Consider the following 19,835-nt stretch of genomic DNA (forward strand, 5'->3'; position numbering starts at 1 on the left):
CAAGATGCCCAGGAAAACGCTGACTCATCTGTTGTTTCGGATTTCAATTTTGACTTCTCTCCCATCCTGGTATCGGATGTTCTGCACGCCCTGTCCACCTTAGACCCTAAAAAGTCTGCTGGCCCAGATGGCCTTGACCCTTTTTTCTTAAAATTATCATCGGCTGTCATTGCCCAACCTGTTATTGATATGTTCAACATCTCCCTATCCACTCAAAGTTTACCTGAAGAGTGGAAACAAGCAAATGTTTCCCCTCTTCTCAAGGCTGGCGATCCTTGTGACGTAAACAACTATAGGCCTATCTCTAACCTCTCCACCTTGGCAAAGATCTTAGAGGGCCAAGTATCAAAACAGGTAAAGGTTTTTCTTGATTCATATTCTATTTTAAATCCCATGCAGTCAGGTTTTAGAGCAAAACATAGCACTGTAACGGCGTGCCTTAATGTTATCGATGACATCAAGGCAGCCTTGGGTAATAAATCTTTTTGTGCGGCCTTATTCATTGACTTGAGTAAGGCCTTCGATACCGTGGATCCTCACGTATTGCTCAAGGTCCTTTCTAAAGTTTTTGTCACAATTTGCTCGGATGGTTCAAAAACTATTTAGTTGGCCGCACACAGTGTGTCAAATTTGGCGATTCTATTTCTGATTCCATCACCCTTGAGAAAGGAGTCCCCCAAGGCTCCATTCTTGGTCCATTGCTTTTTCTTTTGTATGTCAACCATATTTGTAGTCAATCTAAGCATTGTAAGTATCACATGTATGCCGATGACACAATTCTGTATTCTTGTGCCCCTTCTTTTGATGTAGCAGTGTCAAACTTGGCCTCAGATTTTGTCTCACTGCAGCATGAACTGGTAAATAGCAAATTGCTACTTGTTCTGCTCTTTGAGCTCTGCTAAACAGCGCCCCCTATGGTTGTCTTTTTATACTTGCCCCAGTATTTTTTCCTCTGACTCACTTCCTGTTTGAACCACAACAAGCTATGTGCAGCTCTCATTTCTAGCTGAAAAGTCTGGTCAAATATATGTCTGTAAGTACTGTTCTTGTGTTTTATTATCTCATTAATGATGAAGCATGATTGCCAACACCTTTTTTAGAGCTCAACTGTGTTTTCTCTCTGTGACAAAAACGCCATGTTTTTAGCCTGTTAGCTTTCACCATTAGGCTGCAATGCAGTCTCTGTCATGTTAGCTTTTAAGCTATTGAGCTCTGAGCTAATGTTAATGCCTAGATGCAGCAATGCTGTATATTTCTTTTCACTCATGTGTTTATTTGTACATATTTGGGAGTGATCTGCTTATTATTATTTTTGGAACATTTTCAGTTCATGCCAATTAGAATTCAGTGTTATTAATGTATTCCTTAAAAACGGATTTATACATTACTTTCTATGCAAATTCACAACTTTCTTGTACACTTTAATTTTATGTTTAAGCTACTTTTCATGTGGTTTCCAGTATGTACATGCTACCTCCTTACCATTACAAAGGTTAAGCTGCTTAATTCATGTAAAGTTACTTTAAAAGCAATGTTAAAAGGTTAAAATATTTACAGTGGAAAACTTTAAGAACACTTTGTAACAAATTCATTCCATGTGCATTTCATGTCTTTGCAGTTCTACAAGTAAAAGATAAATAAAAGAAACAAAGGAAAAGAGAATTCAAAACCCAAAACAAAGACTTTGCCTTCAAACTGAAATCAGTCTCCTCCTGGTCCTTCTTTTTACTCATCTGATGTTAGCTGTCTGCCTAGCTCGGCAAAGGTGGCTATACGCTCAGCGAGGGCAGAACAGTAGAAAGACATCATCACGACGGATTCATCTTCTAGAAAACAACTTACCTGCATACTGCATTCAAGCTTCTTTCTTCAGTCTTCAGTGTCACACTCATCAGTGCAAAGATGCAACAGCAACACACAGACGACAAGCCAGAGGTGCGGTCACAGCACTCAGGCTCCAGGGCTTCAAGATATACCCAATCGTCGTCCGTAAGCGCTGCTGCACTCAGAGCACGAGCAAAGGCACAAGCAGCATGCACACAAGCCGCTTACGCTGAAATGGAAGCTAAAATTATGATAGAACAGGCTCAATTACAAGCAAAGATGCATGTTCTTAAACTGGAAAAAAATGCAGCAGCAGCCTCAGCCGAGGCAGCTGTGTTTGAAGCAGCTGAGGAAAACGAAGTCTCAGGGTCACAAGGTGACCTTGATCTCCAGTTCGCCCCACTCCCACCTGCCCAGAGAACATCTGAATATGTACTTCAGCACGCTCATGAAAGTGCTAGTGGATCAGCCATAGACTCCGGGTCGTTGACGCCACCACGACGACCTGAACCTACTAACACTGATCCAGCTGTGCACCGTACTGCAGCCGCTAATAACAATAATCCAGCCATACACAACACTGCAAAAGCCAGTAACAATAATCCAGCCATGCACAACACTGCGAGAGCCAGTAACAACGATCCAGCCACGCCTTACACTGCAGGAGCCAGTAAAAGCCGTGCTGAACCAGTCAACAGTCTGCAGTGGACACATCTCAACACCTACGGTCAGACGTCACCCATGCCAGATGTAGCTAAGTACCTGATGCGTCGGGAGATGGTCACCTCCGGCCTTCTCAAGTTTGATGACCGGCCTGAAAATTATTGGGCATGGCAATCAACGTTCCTTGCAGTTGTCAAAGAGCTGGACCTGAACTCAAGAGAGGAGTTTGATCTCCTGACAAAATGGCTCGGACCTCAATCAACAGAGCTCGCCAGAAGGATGCGAGCAGCGCATATCCACAATACAACTGCAGGGCTTAACATGGTATGGCAGCGGCTCGAAGAAAGTTATGGATCACCAGAAGTCATCGAACACGCTCTGTTCAAGAGATTAGAAGACTTCCCAAAGATCTCTAATAGAGACAACCAGTTGTTACAGCAGCTTGGAGACCTCCTGCTTGAAGTCGAATTCGCGAAATCAGGAGGGCAGTTACCTGGCTTGGTAATCCTTGACACATCACGAGGAGTTAACCCAATTGTTGAAAAACTCCCATACGGCCTACAAGAGAAGTGGGTCAGTCAGGGGTCAAGGTACAAAGAAGAGTGGCGCGTCCCGTTCCCCCCATTCCACTTCTTCTCCGAGTTCATTCGCAGCCAAGCTAAAACTAAAAACGATCCAAGCTTCATCTTCACACACAACACACAAAGCCACTGCAAGGCAGACAAGCCCCTGAATCCCCCCAAGACACCTCTATCAGTAAGAAAGACAGAGGTCTCAGCTGAAGTTGCAGCTACCCCTTCGAGTTCACCAGAGAGAACGCCTGAGGATCCAGGAAAGCTCTGCCCAGTGCACAACCTGCCGCACCCTCTGAAAAAGTGCCGTGAGTTCAGACTGAAACCACTGGAAGAGCGCAGAACTTACCTGAAGGACAAAAACATCTGCTTTAAGTGCTGCTCTTCAACCAGGCACATGGCAAAGGATTGCAAAATTGTCATCAAGTGCACAGAATGCAACAGCGACAAGCACCTAGCGGCGCTACATCCTGGCCCAGCACCATGGACCTCTGCTGGCTTAGAGACAGCAGCGGAGCAAGGCGGGGAGCAAGACCTTCCTGGGATTTCAGAGGTTACCTCAAAATGCACTGAAGTATGTGCAGGAGCTACAAGTGGAAGGTCGTGCTCAAAAATATGCTTAGTTACAGTGTATCCAGCTGAACATCCTGAACAGGCAGTCCCCATGTATGCCGTCTTAGACGATCAAAGTAACCAATCACTGGCACGTTCAGACTTCTTTGAACTCTTTGACGTAAGAGGAGGTGCAGTCCCCTACACCTTGAAGACCTGCTCAGGCGTTGTGGCTACTTCAGGAAGGAGAGCGACACATTTTGTCGTCAAGTCTATGGATGGACAGGTACGGCTCACTCTACCTACACTCGTTGAGTGTGATATGATCCCAGACGACAGGACAGAAATCCCCACTCCAGAAGTAGCACGCCATCTTGAACATCTGAGGCCTGTGGCAGACAAGATACCTCCACTCAACCCTAACGCCCAGATCCTGATCCTCTTAGGGAGAGATATCCTGGAAGTTCATAAAGTGCGGCAGCAATACAATGGAAAACACAACGATCCCTTTGCACAAAGACTTGACCTGGGATGGATCATTGTGGGGGACGTTTGTCTGGAGAGGGCCCACAAGACTAGCACCATGAGCACTTACAAAACAAACGTTTTCCTCAATGGACGGACCTCTATTCTCAGTCCCTGTTCAAGCAACTTCCAAGTCAAGGATAGAGTTGACACGCCAGCACAAACTCCATCTCTTCAGAGCGACAAGGAGGCTTCAGCTCTTGGGAGCACTGTCTTCAACCGGACTCCTGACGACAACAAGCCAGGCCAGTCAATTGAAGATCAAGCCGTCCTCGCTATCATGGATCAAGAGGTCTTCATCGATGAGACAAATAGCTGGGTGGCGCCGTTACCTGTTCGCACCCCACACCGTAGTCTCCCCAACAACTATGCGCAAGACTCAAAACAACTCACCTCCCTGAGACGCAACCTAGATAAAAAGCCAGCCAACGGCCTCGCATCAGTCGCCACAAAAGCAGAAGCAATCAACCTGCTAACAAGAACAAGGGATATGCTAGCAGTGTCCAATCTGCGCCTCCACAAAATCACTTCCAATAGTGCCACAGTCATGGCATCATTCCTTCCAGAAGATCTCACCAATGATCAAAATGAAAGGCCCTGGGAAGTATGGAAAGAATCTCTTTCAGACCTTAAAGGGCAGAGCATCCCAAGAGTCTACTTCCCTGCATCCCTTATCTCAGCTCAACACAAGCACCTATGTGTCTTTTCTGATGCCTCCACTAAGGCCAAACGTAACAAATGGTCTGTTGGAATAATCCAAAAGACTTTCCCCAGTGCTGATGAAATATCACGTAAGGTCAAAGTGAGAATCTTCAGTCAAGGTACTCAAGGTCTTTCTTAGGACCATCTCAGAAGTTGTTCTTCTTCTGTCAAAGGACACTTAGATTTTCTTAAGGGGCCCCTAAAATGTTGTGTGTCTATGTAATAGTGGCATAACAGTGTCATACCAGGCAGGGAGTGTTCTGCTCTTTGAGCTCTGCTAAACAGCGCCCCCTATGGTTGTCATTTTATACTTGCCCCAGTATTTTTTCCTCTGACTCACTTCCTGTTTGAACCACAACAAGCTATGTGCAGCTCTCATTTCTAGCTGAAAAGTCTGGTCAAATATATGTCTGTAAGTACTGTTCTTGTGTTTTATTATCTCATTAATGATGAAGCATGATTGCCAACACCTTTTTTAGAGCTCAACTGTGTTTTCTCTCTGTGACAAAAACGCCATGTTTTTAGCCTGTTAGCTTTCACCATTAGGCTGCAATGCAGTCTCTGTCATGTTAGCTTTTAAGCTATTGAGCTCTGAGCTAATGTTAATGCCTAGATGCAGCAATGCTGTATATTTCTTTTCACTCATGTGTTTATTTGTACATATTTGGGAGTGATCTGCTTATTATTATTTTTGGAACATTTTCAGTTCATGCCAATTAGAATTCAGTGTTATTAATGTATTCCTTAAAAACGGATTTATACATTACTTTCTATGCAAATTCACAACTTTCTTGTACACTTTAATTTTATGTTTAAGCTACTTTTCATGTGGTTTCCAGTATGTACATGCTACCTCCTTACCATTACAAAGGTTAAGCTGCTTAATTCATGTAAAGTTACTTTAAAAGCAATGTTAAAAGGTTAAAATATTTACAGTGGAAAACTTTAAGAACACTTTGTAACAAATTCATTCCATGTGCATTTCATGTCTTTGCAGTTCTACAAGTAAAAGATAAATAAAAGAAGCAAAGGAAAAGAGAATTCAAAACCCAAAACAAAGACTTTGCCTTCAAACTGAAATCAGTCTCCTCCTGGTCCTTCTTTTTACTCATCTGATGTTAGCTGTCTGCCTAGCTCGGCAAAGGTGGCTATACGCTCAGCGAGGGCAGAACACTACTAAACGGCCAAAAAACCAAGGCCATGCTATTTACTCCAAATAGAACTGACATTATCCCCCAAACATCACCACTTTGGATGGAGTAACCATCGAATGGGTGGTGCTTTATACATATCTGGGAATTTGGTTGGATAATAAGCTAAACTTCAATCACCACATTGAAGCATTGGCTAAGAAGTTAAAATTCACAGTGAGCTTCTTTTATAGAATGAAGTCCTGTTTTTCTTCCGCCTCACGGAAAAGGCTGGTCACTGGCCTGTTTATGTCGCAACTCGACTACGGCGACATTGTGTACCGATTCGCCTGTTCCTCAATATTGGGCAGACTTGATCCCCTTTATCATGCTGCATTGAGGTTCATTACCAGCTCCACCTACAGGACACATCATTGTATTCTGTACTCCTTATTAGTAGGGTGGTCCTCCTTAGCATCTCGCAGGTTGCTACATTGGTACACTTTTATATACAAAGCCATTCTTGGAAATTCCCCTTCGTACATTTGTTCAAAATTTGAACTTGTCCAAAATTCGCTTAACCTCAGATCAAATGCCTGGATGTGCTACGTCGTACCCAATACTAAATCTGAGGCAGGGAAAAAAAAACGTGCGTTTTTTGGGCCCTGGTCATGGAACGATCTACAGACGAGATTAAAATTGGCTTCTCCGATCCCCCTAGTGTCTTTTAAGAGGATTGCCATGGGCACACTCTCCAGCCATTGCTCCTGCTTTGATGCTGGGATCTTAGTTTTATATTAGTTTATTAGTTTTATGATGTATTGTTGTTATTAGCCTTTTAATATTCTGTATTTGGTGCTATTGGTAGTAGGTTTTTGGTATTACGGATGTCATGTTTGTCTTTGTTATGTCCTGTATTGTTGTTACTGGCAGAGCTGTGTAACATTTATTTGCCTCTTCTCTTGGCCAGTGCACACTCGTAAAAGAGACAATGGTCTCAATGTGATTTTACTGGTTAAATAAAGGTAAAAAAAAATGCCTGCATTCCAATGCAAATTATGCTACTCTGAAAAATGTCTTAAAAAGAAGAATTATTTTTTTGTAAATCTACAAATACAGGTAAGGAAGTCATATAGCAATGAAAGTGTTGCAGTTATGGTGTTTGCACGAATGGCTTTAAGTCTTTTTAGTGTTATTGATGTAGCCGTTTTTCTATTGATTTATTGGTTGAATCTTTGTTGAATGTTTTGTAGTTTGTTGCTCGTTTGTGTGCATACAAATAAATAGAGCAGCGATGTCAAACTGGTGTTTCGCGGGCCGTTTCTGTCCCGCGACCTCGTCAAATCTGGCCCGCAAGGTGATTTGAGAAAACGGCATTTAATACTACCTCTAATGGAAAAAAAACGAGAGAGAAAAAAAAAGGCAGAAATAAACGCCAGCGCCCAGCAGCTCCTTACTGAGGCTGCCTGGGGGTTGAATACTGGACAAACTTGTTATGTGAGAACAATGACCAAGCCGTGAAGCCACAGCCAAGGTCATTAACATACAGAGGACCATCACCATTCAACTCTACCTGAGAGAACGCTTTTTCAACAGCATCACAAATCCGGTAAAACACCGTTGTATGGAGAAGTATATGTCAGTTGCGTCTCTCATCTGGAGCGGCTGCATTCCTGCAAAAAATGAGTCTGCAAAAACTGACTCATATACTGATACAGAACCATATATTGGCTATATATTATCGTTGGAAATCTTGTATGTTCCTTTTTTATTATTATTTAAAACAATTTAAAATCGTGAAAATAGACAAAATTACAACACCAAAGGCCAAGTGGCCTTGCCCCTAAAATGACGAAATTCCAGGCCTGAACTGCAGACATTATATTGCCTTTTGTTAGGCTATTCAATGTTAGTTTTAATTTCTTGAAATCATATTTATTTAATTTGCAATACTTCAACTGTATGGCATGCTAAGGTTTTGAGACATATTGTATTATATTACTACACAATAGTAAATAAATAATTCTAAAAATATGCTTTAAATAACTGATCTATGGATTATAGTTATGATAAGTGTTGCCATAATCATGTAGCTCTACAACAGAGGCATAGCCATGACAGCAATGGTACAAAATAATATTTAAGAAAATGTATATATATATTTTTTAAATAATCATTTTCAGCCATTCGGCCAAGTGTTTCCTATATTCGGTATTTGGTTTCGGCCAAGAATTTGACATACTGTAGTTACAGCAGTGACTCAGGTGTAGTGGAGTAGAAGTAAAAGTACTGGAAATACTCTAGTAAAGTAAAAAATACCTCAAATCTTTACTTAGGTACAGTACTTGAGTAAATGTTATTAGTTACTTTACACCACTGTTGTTCTATAAATCTAATTATTTAACCACCCACACACATTACCAGGTATTGTTTAACTTCAAATCGAATTATTCTACTTAAAATGGTTTATTTTTATTATTATTATTTATTATTATTATTGTTATTATTATTATTATTACAAATTGCATTGTTTGTTTTTAATGTCAATAATTAAAGTAGCTATTCTTCTTAATACATTTAAAAAAAAAAGTGATATGCATAGTTAGTAGCAGTGTCTGAGTGCGTGTGAGCACAGCACGCATGTGCGTCCGCAACTGGTTCCGGCCCCCATCAAGTCACCATTTGACCAATCTGGCCCTCACCCCAAAATGAGTTTGACACCCATGAAATAGAGCAACACAATGTGGTGATATGATAAATAATATAAATGTAAAGGAATTTTGGAACTTTATGAGTTCATTCATTTGTTTAGCTGTGGGAGAGATATTATTCACAATTGTGTGTTCTAAGGCAGGAGTGCTGGATGTGTGTGTGTGTGTGTGTGTGTGTGTGTGTGTGTGTGTGTGTGTGTGGGGGTGGGTGGGTGGGTGGGTGTGTACTGTAACTGTGTTAATGTGTTACTGTATTCAAAACCTATGTGATCATAATAAGTTGATCATTCTGATGGAAAGCTATTAATTGGCAGGTCATTTGTTGACAATATACAAAGGTAAGGTTGGTATATTGTGCAATTTAATGGAATCTATATGGGGTTTTAATCTATCATATTATCCAAACGTTGTGGGTGACCAGAGACCAATGTTTGTATGTTTTGTTGTAAAATTTAAACGAATGAAAGAATGCAACATTTGCAAAGAATGGGAAAGTTCACATTGTGTCAACATCTTTGCACTATCCCTCACAACAGGCTTCTAGTTGCCCTTTGTAGCCTGGACAGAGGATAGTTTTTTTTCTTGTGTCACTTGTTTTTAAGATCATATCCAGTAGTCTGCGTTTGTAGTCAATTTCTTGCTTCAAGCTTAAAGCTTCATCATCGTACTCTGTTAGAATTATTCCAACAGTCCCAAATATCTCTTCAGCACCTGCATATAGTCGCTCATTGACCAAGGACTTCAGTGCTTGTAATAAAGCCATTTCTCAAAGCTAGCTATGTGCTCTTATGTACACATGACGGCACCAATAGCTTACGGCGGCTGGCCTCCTCCACATGTTCTGCTGCCACTGGTGATCGACTTTTCTTTATTCCAGAGCGCCGTACATTTTGCAATGCTGTTCGTGTATCCCCTATCCCCACTCCCGCCCCCCTCCCCCATCCCCCCCTTCCAACCCAGGGCGGTTTTTTTTCACTCGCTCCATACAATGCCTCACAAGGAGGCATGGCATCGAGAAGTGCTTTTTACCCATCCCCTCCCTCCTCCCCCCCCAACTTACCTCCCCCTTTTTTTCTTTAATGTATTTAATGTTTGTCTGTCTATAATGTCCCCAATGTATTCACTGTCTCCCAATGTAATGTTTCCCAAGGTAATGTTATGTATTCCTGCAAATGTATCCCTCTGTTTGTTTCTTTGTGAGGACTGCGGATGAAAACTAGCATCTTTGCTAAATCCGGTGTATTTACGTCTTGACGTTCATTAATATGCATTGTCCTGTCCAAATAAACAAATGAATGAATGAATGTACACAGTCTTGGTCTCTGTACTGGATTTTAAGTATTTCACAACATTGCCAGTGGAAATCAGATGAATTGTATGCGAAAAGTAGGAGCACTCACTGACTGTCTCACAGTCATTTGAGCCGGAGAGAACATCTGTGGCATCTGTAAAAGTGACATCATCGGGACGGTTTTCGTCCAGATCTGAATCTGAATCAGAATCTGATTCTGCGACAGCCTGCTGGTATATTCTAAACGCTTTGCCGAAATTTGATGCATTGTCTGTCACAGTGGCTACAACTTTGTCAACAAGTCCATACGACGAATGGACGTTCTCTATATCTGATCCAATGACATCAAATGTGTGTCTGCCTGTAATTCTTTTACATGCTAAAGCTGCCTTGTGTCGCTCCAAAGTGGTGCTGTTGATCCAGTGCACTGTAACACCTAGGAAGCTTGTTATTACCCCCGTCTAAATTCTTTCTGCTAGGCCTCTATCCAGTTAGACACAGAATAAAGCGCAATGAGAGAATATTTATAGATAATTGTCTTTTACAAGCTAAAAGAGTAATAGCATTGACCTGGAAGAGGCCGGACAGACCAAGCATTGCACAGTGGTTCAGGGAACTGTCTTTATGCCTTCCTCTGGAAAAAATCACATATATTCTTAGGGACAAACAGGAAATGTTTCAGGAGGTGTGGGGTCGTTTTATACAGTACATGGAAAACAATAATCTGTCACATTTAATGGAAGAATCTGGAGAGGAGTAGTGCTGATGTCATTGTGTTTTTTTTTTTCATTGATCGTCTTGTAATGTTTAACTGTAGGCCTACTTGTCCATTTTGTTTTCTGTTATGTATGTAATGTAATTTTGAATTGTTGTGAAAAAAAAGGAAAAATCAATAAACATATTGTTGAAAAAAAAAAGAAGAAATGGCCATCCACACCTTTATTTCTTCTAGATTTGATTATTGTAATTCTCTTCATTGAACGATCATCTATCAGGCGCCTCCAGCTGGTACAAAATGCAGCTGCTCGACTTCTTTACTTAAGTAAAAGTACCAATACTGCAATATAGAAATACTGTTCCAAGTGAAAGTCCAGCATAAAACAAATACTTGAGTAAAAGTACAAAAGTATTGGAATAAAAATGTACTTAAAGCACAAAAAGTAAAAGTACTAAAATGTTTGAAAATAGCCGATCTGCAAGCAGTAGGTCACATGTATAAAATAGGGCTAAAGTGGTTAATGTATGTTTTATAATATAATAATGTATATCTGAAAAGTAACTATTACCTAGAGGTTTCAAATAATTGTAGTGGAGTAAAAGTACAATATTTGCCTCTGAGATGTAGTGGTGTAGAAATAAAAGTATTGGAAATACTCAAGTAAAGTACAGTACTTAAGAAAATGTACTTAATTACTTTCCAGTTTTAGCTGCACTTCATTGAATCCCTATCATTTAAAAAAACAAAAAAAACTTCAAGGTTCTGTTATGTTTTTAAATCTCTGCACGGGCTGGCACCAATTTACCTTGCAATAAATATTCAAAGTATGAAAGGTGGTTTGTGGTATGTGTTTTATTACAGTACTGTGTGTGCCTGGTAATTCCAATCACAGGAAAGACCGTTTGAAAGACAATAACAAACCTTGTATAATGCTATTTCACACAACACACAACAGATACAAAATAAAATAAGATGCTGTGGCGTGCAATCACATCTATAAACACAGTATAACCAGCAGTTATTCCTTCACCAAACCAGTTGCTATTGTTCTGATGCGTTGTAAGCTTGTTTGTTTGTTTGACTGAATACCTTATTTAGAAGTTTGCAGAGAAAAAAGCACATGAAAGTTGTGGTAAAGTGCATAATCTGTGGGACTGTTGCCATTATTGAGGAAAGAATGAGGGTCCAGGCATTCCTTCTCCTTAGTTAATGTATTAAGGAAAGAAGGGGAATACATAGTTACACCAATAAGACCCTAGAGGTCAGCTAAGGTCAGGTGACATCTGGAAGGCATTTCCAACTGGACTGGTGTTGTTGATAAGAGTGTTGGATTTCTGGAATGTGTCCTATAGGCCATCTAGTATGAAGGTTTTAGCTTTCAATATCAGTCTTTGTCATCAAGCATTGTCTCTGTGAATGTTCAAATCGAGCAAAACAACAAAAAAGGAAAGGAAAACAGATCAACAGCTTACCCTGTATCAATCCTTGCATGTTCAGGTTAGCATTTTGATCAAAGCCTTTGCCACAAAATGTAACTACATGTTTTTTGCCCTTATATGAGTCCTCATGTGTGTTCTTACATGACACGCTTGACCAAAGCGCTTTCCACAAACTTTACAAGTAAAGGGCTTCTCCCCCGTATGAGTCCTCATGTGTATTTTTAGAGTACCCGTGTGCCTAAAGCCTTTGTTACAAAGTGCACACGTATAGGGCTTTTCTCCTGTATGAGTCAGCATGTGTGTCTTTAAACTACTCTTTTCACGACATCCTTTACCACAAACTTTACAAGTAAAAGGCCTTTCCTCTGTATGAGTCCTCATGTGTGTCTTTAAAGTACCCATTTCACGACATCCTTTACCACACACTTTACAAGTAAAAGGCTTTTCCCCTGTGTGAGTCCTCATGTGTGATTTTAGATGACCAATTTCATGAAACCCTTTACTACAAACTTTACAAATAAAGGGCCTTTCCCCAGTGTGATATCTCATGTGTGTTTTTAGTTCACCCGTATGACTACAGCCTTTGCCACAAATGGTACAAGAAAAGGGTTTTTCCCCTGTATGAGTCCTCATGTGTGATTTTAGATGAGGTATTTGAGCAAAGCCTTTGCTGCAAACTGTACAAGCAAAGGGCTTTTCCCCTGTGTGAGTCCTCATGTGTATTGTTAGACTACTCTTTTCACGACAGCCTTTGCCACAAATTGCACAAGAAAATGGCATTTCCCCTGTATGAGTCATCATATGGTATTTTAGAGTAGCTGCGTGAGCAAAGGCTTTGCTGCAAACTGTACAGGTAAAGGGCATCTCCCCTGTGTGAGTCAGCATGTGTGTTTTAAGATGCCCCTTTTGTCTACAGGCTTTGCCACAAACGGTACACGTAAAGGGCTTTTCTCCTGTGTGAATCATTGCATGTGTCCTCATATCTGCCTTTAAATTACACATTTTGCCACACTCTGTACAACTAAACTTTTTCTTCCCTGTGCGACTCCTCAGAGTGTGAGCTTGTTTTGATGATTTTGGGCCCCGTGACAGCTTGTTGCTCAAAGAAAATCTTTTTCCTTCCACGCTTTGTGTCTTGGGTGATTTCAGTGTGTCTAAAGCCGACTGATCTTCCCTGGTCTCCTCCCAGTCATCACTGTCTTCAGTGTCAGATTCAGAACAGTGTGAAGAGAGGAGCTGGCCATCACTGGTTTGTTGTGACGTTCCACATCCCTCTACAACAGCTTGTGTTTTCATGCGTTTAGTCGAGGTGCTGGCATCATGCGCTGCATCTATTTTTTCACCATCGCCTTCACTTTTCAACCCCTCCCCTGGTCTTAGAAGTAGGTCCTCTTGTTCCTCTTTAATCTGCGGAGGCTCCGGTTCCTCTTGTACCAGATTGTAGCTCTTTTCCTGCTGTTCAGGGGAATCCTCCTCTTTACACAACGGGGGGCGCAGGACATCTAGGGAAAATATAAAATGAGATAACTCCTTTAAATGTACAAACTTTATGTTTTTCCTTGCAGTGTTTCCTCTGGTTTGTAGCTAATTGTTTTCGGCAGAAAGCTCATTTCCCAACACACATTCATGATGGTTGAAATTAAACAGTGTCTCAGGTTTGTATCGTCAAGACTGAATATGTTTTGTACAGTTTATCATGATAATGTACACAATCATCACTGTATCTTGAATTGATCTCTTCCCTTAACCCATTCAATCCGGGAACGCATCTGTCATTTTAGATTGCTTTGGCTATTCAAAAATAGCAGATATACAAGCTCATAGCGCGGCACCACTACATATTTCACAAATGTTCACTTTAAGAAATATATATTCCAAGATTTGCACAACTTTTCACAATTAAAAAAAAAATAGCCTAAGAAAATCTTAAAATTACACCAATTATGCTTTCCCGGTCTTAAAGGGTTAAGCCTGCCACCGACTACAGCAGTTTAACAATCCTAACCAATGTTGAAACTGCATCACACTCTTGAGGACAATATCACAAGATTATCTTCTCAGTAATGAGTGTGTGTGTGTGTGTGTGTGTGTGTGTGTATGCTCCAAGCAGCAAACTCAGATGATGATTATTATTATGAATGCATGTTTACCCACATAACCATCCCAAAATGCATCATGTTGCATATTTCATTGACTCACACTATTCATTACAGACAACCCCCTGTATGCATTCAACCTCCAGTTCCCAGCATGCCAAAGGCCCCAAACTTGGTGGCTACTCTTAAGGGACCCGCATGCTACCAAATGAGGTGGTCACCCTATCACCCTTTAGGTGATAGGGTGACACCTTAGAGAGAGCGCTCTCTATGATAGAGAGAGCTCTCTCTATCACCACCGCGGTGATAAGGTGATAAGGTGACCGCCGAAAATGGTAGCATGCGCCCCCCTTTAGACAGCCAATAGGGGCAGGCTGTCATTTGTCAATCTGATGCCCCGCCCCCTCTGTGTTTCTATTGGCTGGGCTTTAAACAGCCATAACTCCAGTTCCCAAAATGCTTCCCGGCTCCAAACATGGTGGGTGGTCCCACAAGACTTCCAATTTCATTTAAAAATGACCACTTTCCTTCCTACTTCTGTTTTTTTTGTCTTTTTCGGATTGCCTTGAAACTTCACCCACACACACTCGGAGGGGTGTGGAGTTAAATGGTGCAACCCGGAGATGGATCTGTTCACTTCCAATTTTACCAGGAAGTGGTCGTAGACCCCTACCTCCCGAACACAAGGTTGCACAGGTATGACAGCGGACCTGGGTGCTGCAAGTGCATCGCTGGTCGGCAGCAGTATTATAGCAGTGTTTAACACCTCAAATGGCCATACTTCGTTGACCATTGCTCTTATCAGCGCAACATACGCGCCATCAATATGATACAAAAGTAGAGCAAAGCTTTGACCTCACCACTCTGATGGACAAGAAATAAATAATCCTTTTGTTCGTTTGTCAACAATGTTGACAAACAAAACAAAAAATCCAACGTTTATTTCAGCAGCTAGACTGTGACAGTTTGACATTGTCTGAGCGCGTTTTCAGTGCGCAACGGCAACAGACACAATTAAGTTAATTGCGTTCACCTGTTGTGCTGCTGTGAGCAACAGGATAGACCCCCGCCAGGCCAAGTTGCCTACCCAGGCCCATGAAATTCATAGGCAGTCATAGTAGCCAATTGGAATGGAATCTGCTAAAACTGACCGATATACTTTAAACAGGACCATAGGCTATATATTGTCGCTGTTAGGTGGAAACCTTGTAGGCCTGTGTCCAAAACTGTTAATTTTTTAAATAAAAAAAAGCCAAAATGATTTAGAATAGTGAAAAAAGCCAATCTACAAGTTATATTATTAATAATTGAGAAATACTATATTTTAAATAGTGAAAAATCAACTAAAGCCATTATTAGTGCAAGTCCAATCACATTTCATTTAATGGAAATAAAAATGCATACAATCTCTAATCTGTGAATGCTCATGTGATTCATGTGACCCCTACTTCAGTCAGTGAAGTCAGGGCTGAATGTCACAAATAATGACCCGGTGCAGGCCAGTGCAAAAACGAATAGCTACTATTTGGGAATAAGCGGTAGGACTAGGTTTGAACGGCCTGAAAATCTATAAATAAATGGGCAATATATTGTACCCAGAACATTTTGAAACACTTGAATCACCTGCGTCCGGATTTTGTGCTTCATCAATGTCATTCAGCCCAACAGAGGTAAAACAGCAATTTTAAAGCATATAACATTTCATGGCCAATTTTGAAAGCAACAGGGCATTCCACATTTTGGTGCCAGAGTAGAATAATAATGTTTGTTCTAAATGTGGGTGGTACCAGATCTCCCCCTAGTGGTGTGGCTGTGGGTGTCACTCACTTTGGAGAAATAGTTAGACAGGTTTGAAGGTATTGAGGTTTAAAGTAGCCTCTTGTGCCTCCTCGAGTGTGTTTAAAATATGTGGAACATGCATTTATTATTATGCAGAAATAAGCATTTTTGGGACCAACCAACTAACCAAATAACCGTCATCATCCCCAGTGTCTACAAGTGCACGGCGTGTTGCAAGCTTAACGATGTTATTGTTATTTTCGGTGAGTGAGTAGCGCAAAACCGCCGTACGACAAGCATAGCCAGCGGTGGGGAGAGGGAGGGGGCTCGTGCATGTAGCCTTAGAGAGTGCATGCAAGCGCGACTTCCAGTCGGTTCATATCAAGTTGGCTGATCATTAACAACATTGCTGTAAACGTGTACGGGAATCTCCCGCATTATAAGTGCTACATTTTATTGTGCACAATTCCTGCACAATTTCCATGCACCGAAATTCAGGCCCTGGATCCAAAGTAAATAAAGGGAGAGCACAAAACTTACTGAGCTCCAGGTGGTCTTCAGGTTCCTGTTTAATAGATAGAGTCCTGGTGTCCATGTGGTCTTCAGGTTCCTGTTTAATAGAAACAGTTCTGGATGCTTCTGGAGAAGTCATCTTCACCTGCAGGCTGGACTCCACAGACTGGTCTGGAATGAAGGAATAGAATAAGAGCTTCAATAATAAGAGCTATGATGTGACAAAGAGTTGTGGATGAAAATGTAAAGGGCTTTTGTAAAATGTGCTTTTGAGTGGTGACAACCACTCCTAGTTTTGACAGTGTGTGTTTGTATGTCCGTCCGTCCGTCCGAGCCCGGCCTCAACAGCTGCAGCTGATTGCAACACAAAGATGCAACCAGTTACACTAATTCAACACAAACGTGCAACACATGCGCCACTTAAAGACATGCACACAAACACAAACACACACACACACACGCTGCCTCAGCACACACACACACACACACACACACACACACACAGACCTGCGAGGCGCACCATGCACACACACACAAGCCAGCGCTGCACACGTGGCCGCCCAGGGCGCGGCCCGGCCCGCCAAACCGGGCCGGGCTAGTATTCTGTATTTGAACATCGGGCCTAGGGCCGGGCTCGGGCTCATCGAACATTTTGCGCAGATTATTTCACTCTGGTAACTGCTGCGCTGGCTGCGATGCGCTGCGCGCACCAGTTCACGCTCGAAAATAATTAAATAATAATAATAAATAAATAAAGAGGTCTTGGGCTTCGGACGGACTCGGGCTGTAAAATTGCGCACCTACGGGCCACGGGCCGGGCCGGGCTGAAATACCACGGGCCGGGCTAGGGCCCACATATTCGGCCCGTGCAGGGCTCTAGCGCACACACACATGTAATATGCGGACCTGCGAGGTCCACCGTTGCTCCGATCCGCACCAAACTTGCTACCAACACTGGTCAGATGTCTGCCAACACAATAGTGTACAGAAGTCCTGACGTCACTCGCTCATCCCCAGGTTCGTAAAGTAATTTCGCTATGGAGAATAACATTGGGTCATCATAGAATCGTCTCATATAAGAATTGTGGTCCAAAAATAAACAAACCGTCTCGGCGATATTGTCAGGGAGGAGGTTCTGTATCGTTTATGATAGTCAGTCACTTATATTTGATACAGTCTGTTTCTGGCGAAAATTTAACTAATTCAGCGGAAGTAACATTATCGTTTTCTCACCGTCAGTTGATGCTTCATATCCATAAGAGTAAAACCGCCGGGGTCATTTGTTTATTTTTGGAACACAGTTCTTATATTAAATACGTCTATGGCAGGCTTGTCAAACTCGCGGCCCGCGGGCATTTTGCGGCCCGCGGAAAGGTCCATTGCGGCCCGCGAAGTGATTTGAAAAAACACCTTTTCATACTAGCTCTAATGGAAAAAAAACGAGAGAGAAAAAAAAGACAAAAAAAACGGCGGAGCCGGCAGGCAGTTATCCCCCCAACCCCCCTTGCCTCTGACTGTGAAGGTCTAATAGTGGCCAAACTTGTTTTGTGAGAACAATGGCCAAGTCATGTCTAAACAATCAAGACAAGAGGAGATCAAGAAATACATCTAATCACCCACGCTGGCACAAACATGTCAGTCTAAAAGTGTATAGATCCCTGCTAACCAGCGCTGCCCAGGGAAACAAGGACGAGGAATTTTATTGGCTCACATCGTAACATCGCTTCTTTAAGGGGACCGTAAGGGTCCATTTGGTTCCATTTGTACGGGTGGTTGCGTCGTTGTGTTTACATGTGCGGTGGAATAACGGCCGTTACGAGTGAAACGCTCAAAAGTTTCACTCGTCCTCTGTCTCCGTTGACAATTTTAATAATCCAAATGATAATAATCTGTTTAGGAAACTCTTAAAAACACGAATGAATGACTAGTGTCGCCTAGTGTGACATATTCAATGTGCGCTGTCTTCTCAGTCTATCGTTGCCGAAAATGGCTGATCTACAAGCTCACAACGTGGTGCGAACAGACACGGTGTGAGCTTGGAGATCGGCCATGTTTGGTGCGTGACACTGTTGTACGATGAAGTATAAATTGCGCTTTTAAAGTGACAGTACACACATTAACCAGTTAACAGTTTCTTCAATATTATTTTCCAAAAGTAAAAAGGTCACTTAAAATGTAGTGCAAGTGATAAATTTTGGCTAAAACAAAGACAAAAGAATAGAAAAAATAAATATGCATTTTTTGTTTATAAAGAGCTGAAGAGACATGGAGATTTTATAGTAATTATTACATTATGAAAGTTACTACTGCTCAGAACCTGGTCCCTGATGTTGACAGGTCAGTTAAAGCAAAGAGATGTCAGGTACATCATTTTTTTGTAAAAAAATAAATAAAATAAAATGATGTTGTTTTGACCTGAGCTTTTACTGTTAGGGTTATTTCTTTTCTATTCTAAAAAATAGTGTCATTATTTTGATTCATTGACATTTTCTGAATTTTCGTTATTGTTCAATAAAAACGACTGAACTGAGTTCATTGTCTGAGTTGCATTGCTGATAGTAGGCCTAAAAAATAAATAATGTTGTGTACTGTAGCTATTTACTGAAAATATTTATCATTTTTTTATAATCCATCCATCGATTCTTCAAACGCTTATCCGGAGCGGGTCGCGGGGGCAACAGATCCCGAGGCATTCCCAGGCCAGTGTGGAGATGTAATCCCCCCATCTGGTCCTTGGTCTGCCCCGGGGTCTCCTTCCAGTGGGACGTGCAATTAATTAATTAATAATAAATTTGTATATAATCTTCATAACATTTTTTAAAGTGATATGCTGTAGTTATAGCAGTGACTGAGACAACAGACTGAAAAACAATGATGTATAACTGAATGTGCATGAGCGTGCATGCGTGTCTCCGTGTCTGCGTGCCCAGTCTGCCCACCTCAAGTCACCATTTGACCAATCTTGCCCGGACACCAAAATGAGTTTGACACCCCTGGTCTATGGGATTCAGAATGGGGGTGGAAAACCACGAACCAGGTAGACAAACCAAGGATGTGTAAATTACGTCAGACTTCGGTGCTCTATGGCCACACCAGGGTGCCATTGCTCTGCCTCCTCAGTGTTTCTATTGGCTGGGCTTTAAACAGCCATAACTCCAGTTCCCGGTGCCTTGGATGGGACGCCAGGAGGCGTCCGTAAGAGGAGGGGTACTGTCACAGTCTGACCTAGATGTGGGTGTGTCTGGATCTGGTGCCTGCCAGTGTGACCACCTGCATTCACTCACCTGCAATCATGCCTACAGTACTTAAAGGAGCATTTC

General features: G+C 41.8%; 1 long non-coding RNA gene across 2 annotated transcripts in view; it reads right to left on the reverse strand.

Annotated features, from left to right (window-relative positions):
* Window positions 1-11,677: 11,677 nt before the first annotated feature.
* The window catches only part of LOC308094653, a 55,415-nt gene continuing 47,257 nt past the window's right edge, over window positions 11,678-19,835 (reverse strand). For both annotated transcript variants that reach the window (XR_013933973.1, XR_013933974.1), the window contains exons 3-4: window positions 16,543-16,686; window positions 11,678-13,629 (exon numbers count right to left, since the gene is read on the reverse strand). This is a non-coding gene — a long non-coding RNA (uncharacterized lncRNA). The remainder of the gene's footprint in view (window positions 13,630-16,542; window positions 16,687-19,835) is intronic.

This window comes from Gymnoscopelus braueri (assembly GCF_963280865.1).
Source record: "Gymnoscopelus braueri genome assembly, chromosome: 11".
NCBI lineage: Eukaryota > Metazoa > Chordata > Actinopteri > Myctophiformes > Myctophidae > Gymnoscopelus > Gymnoscopelus braueri.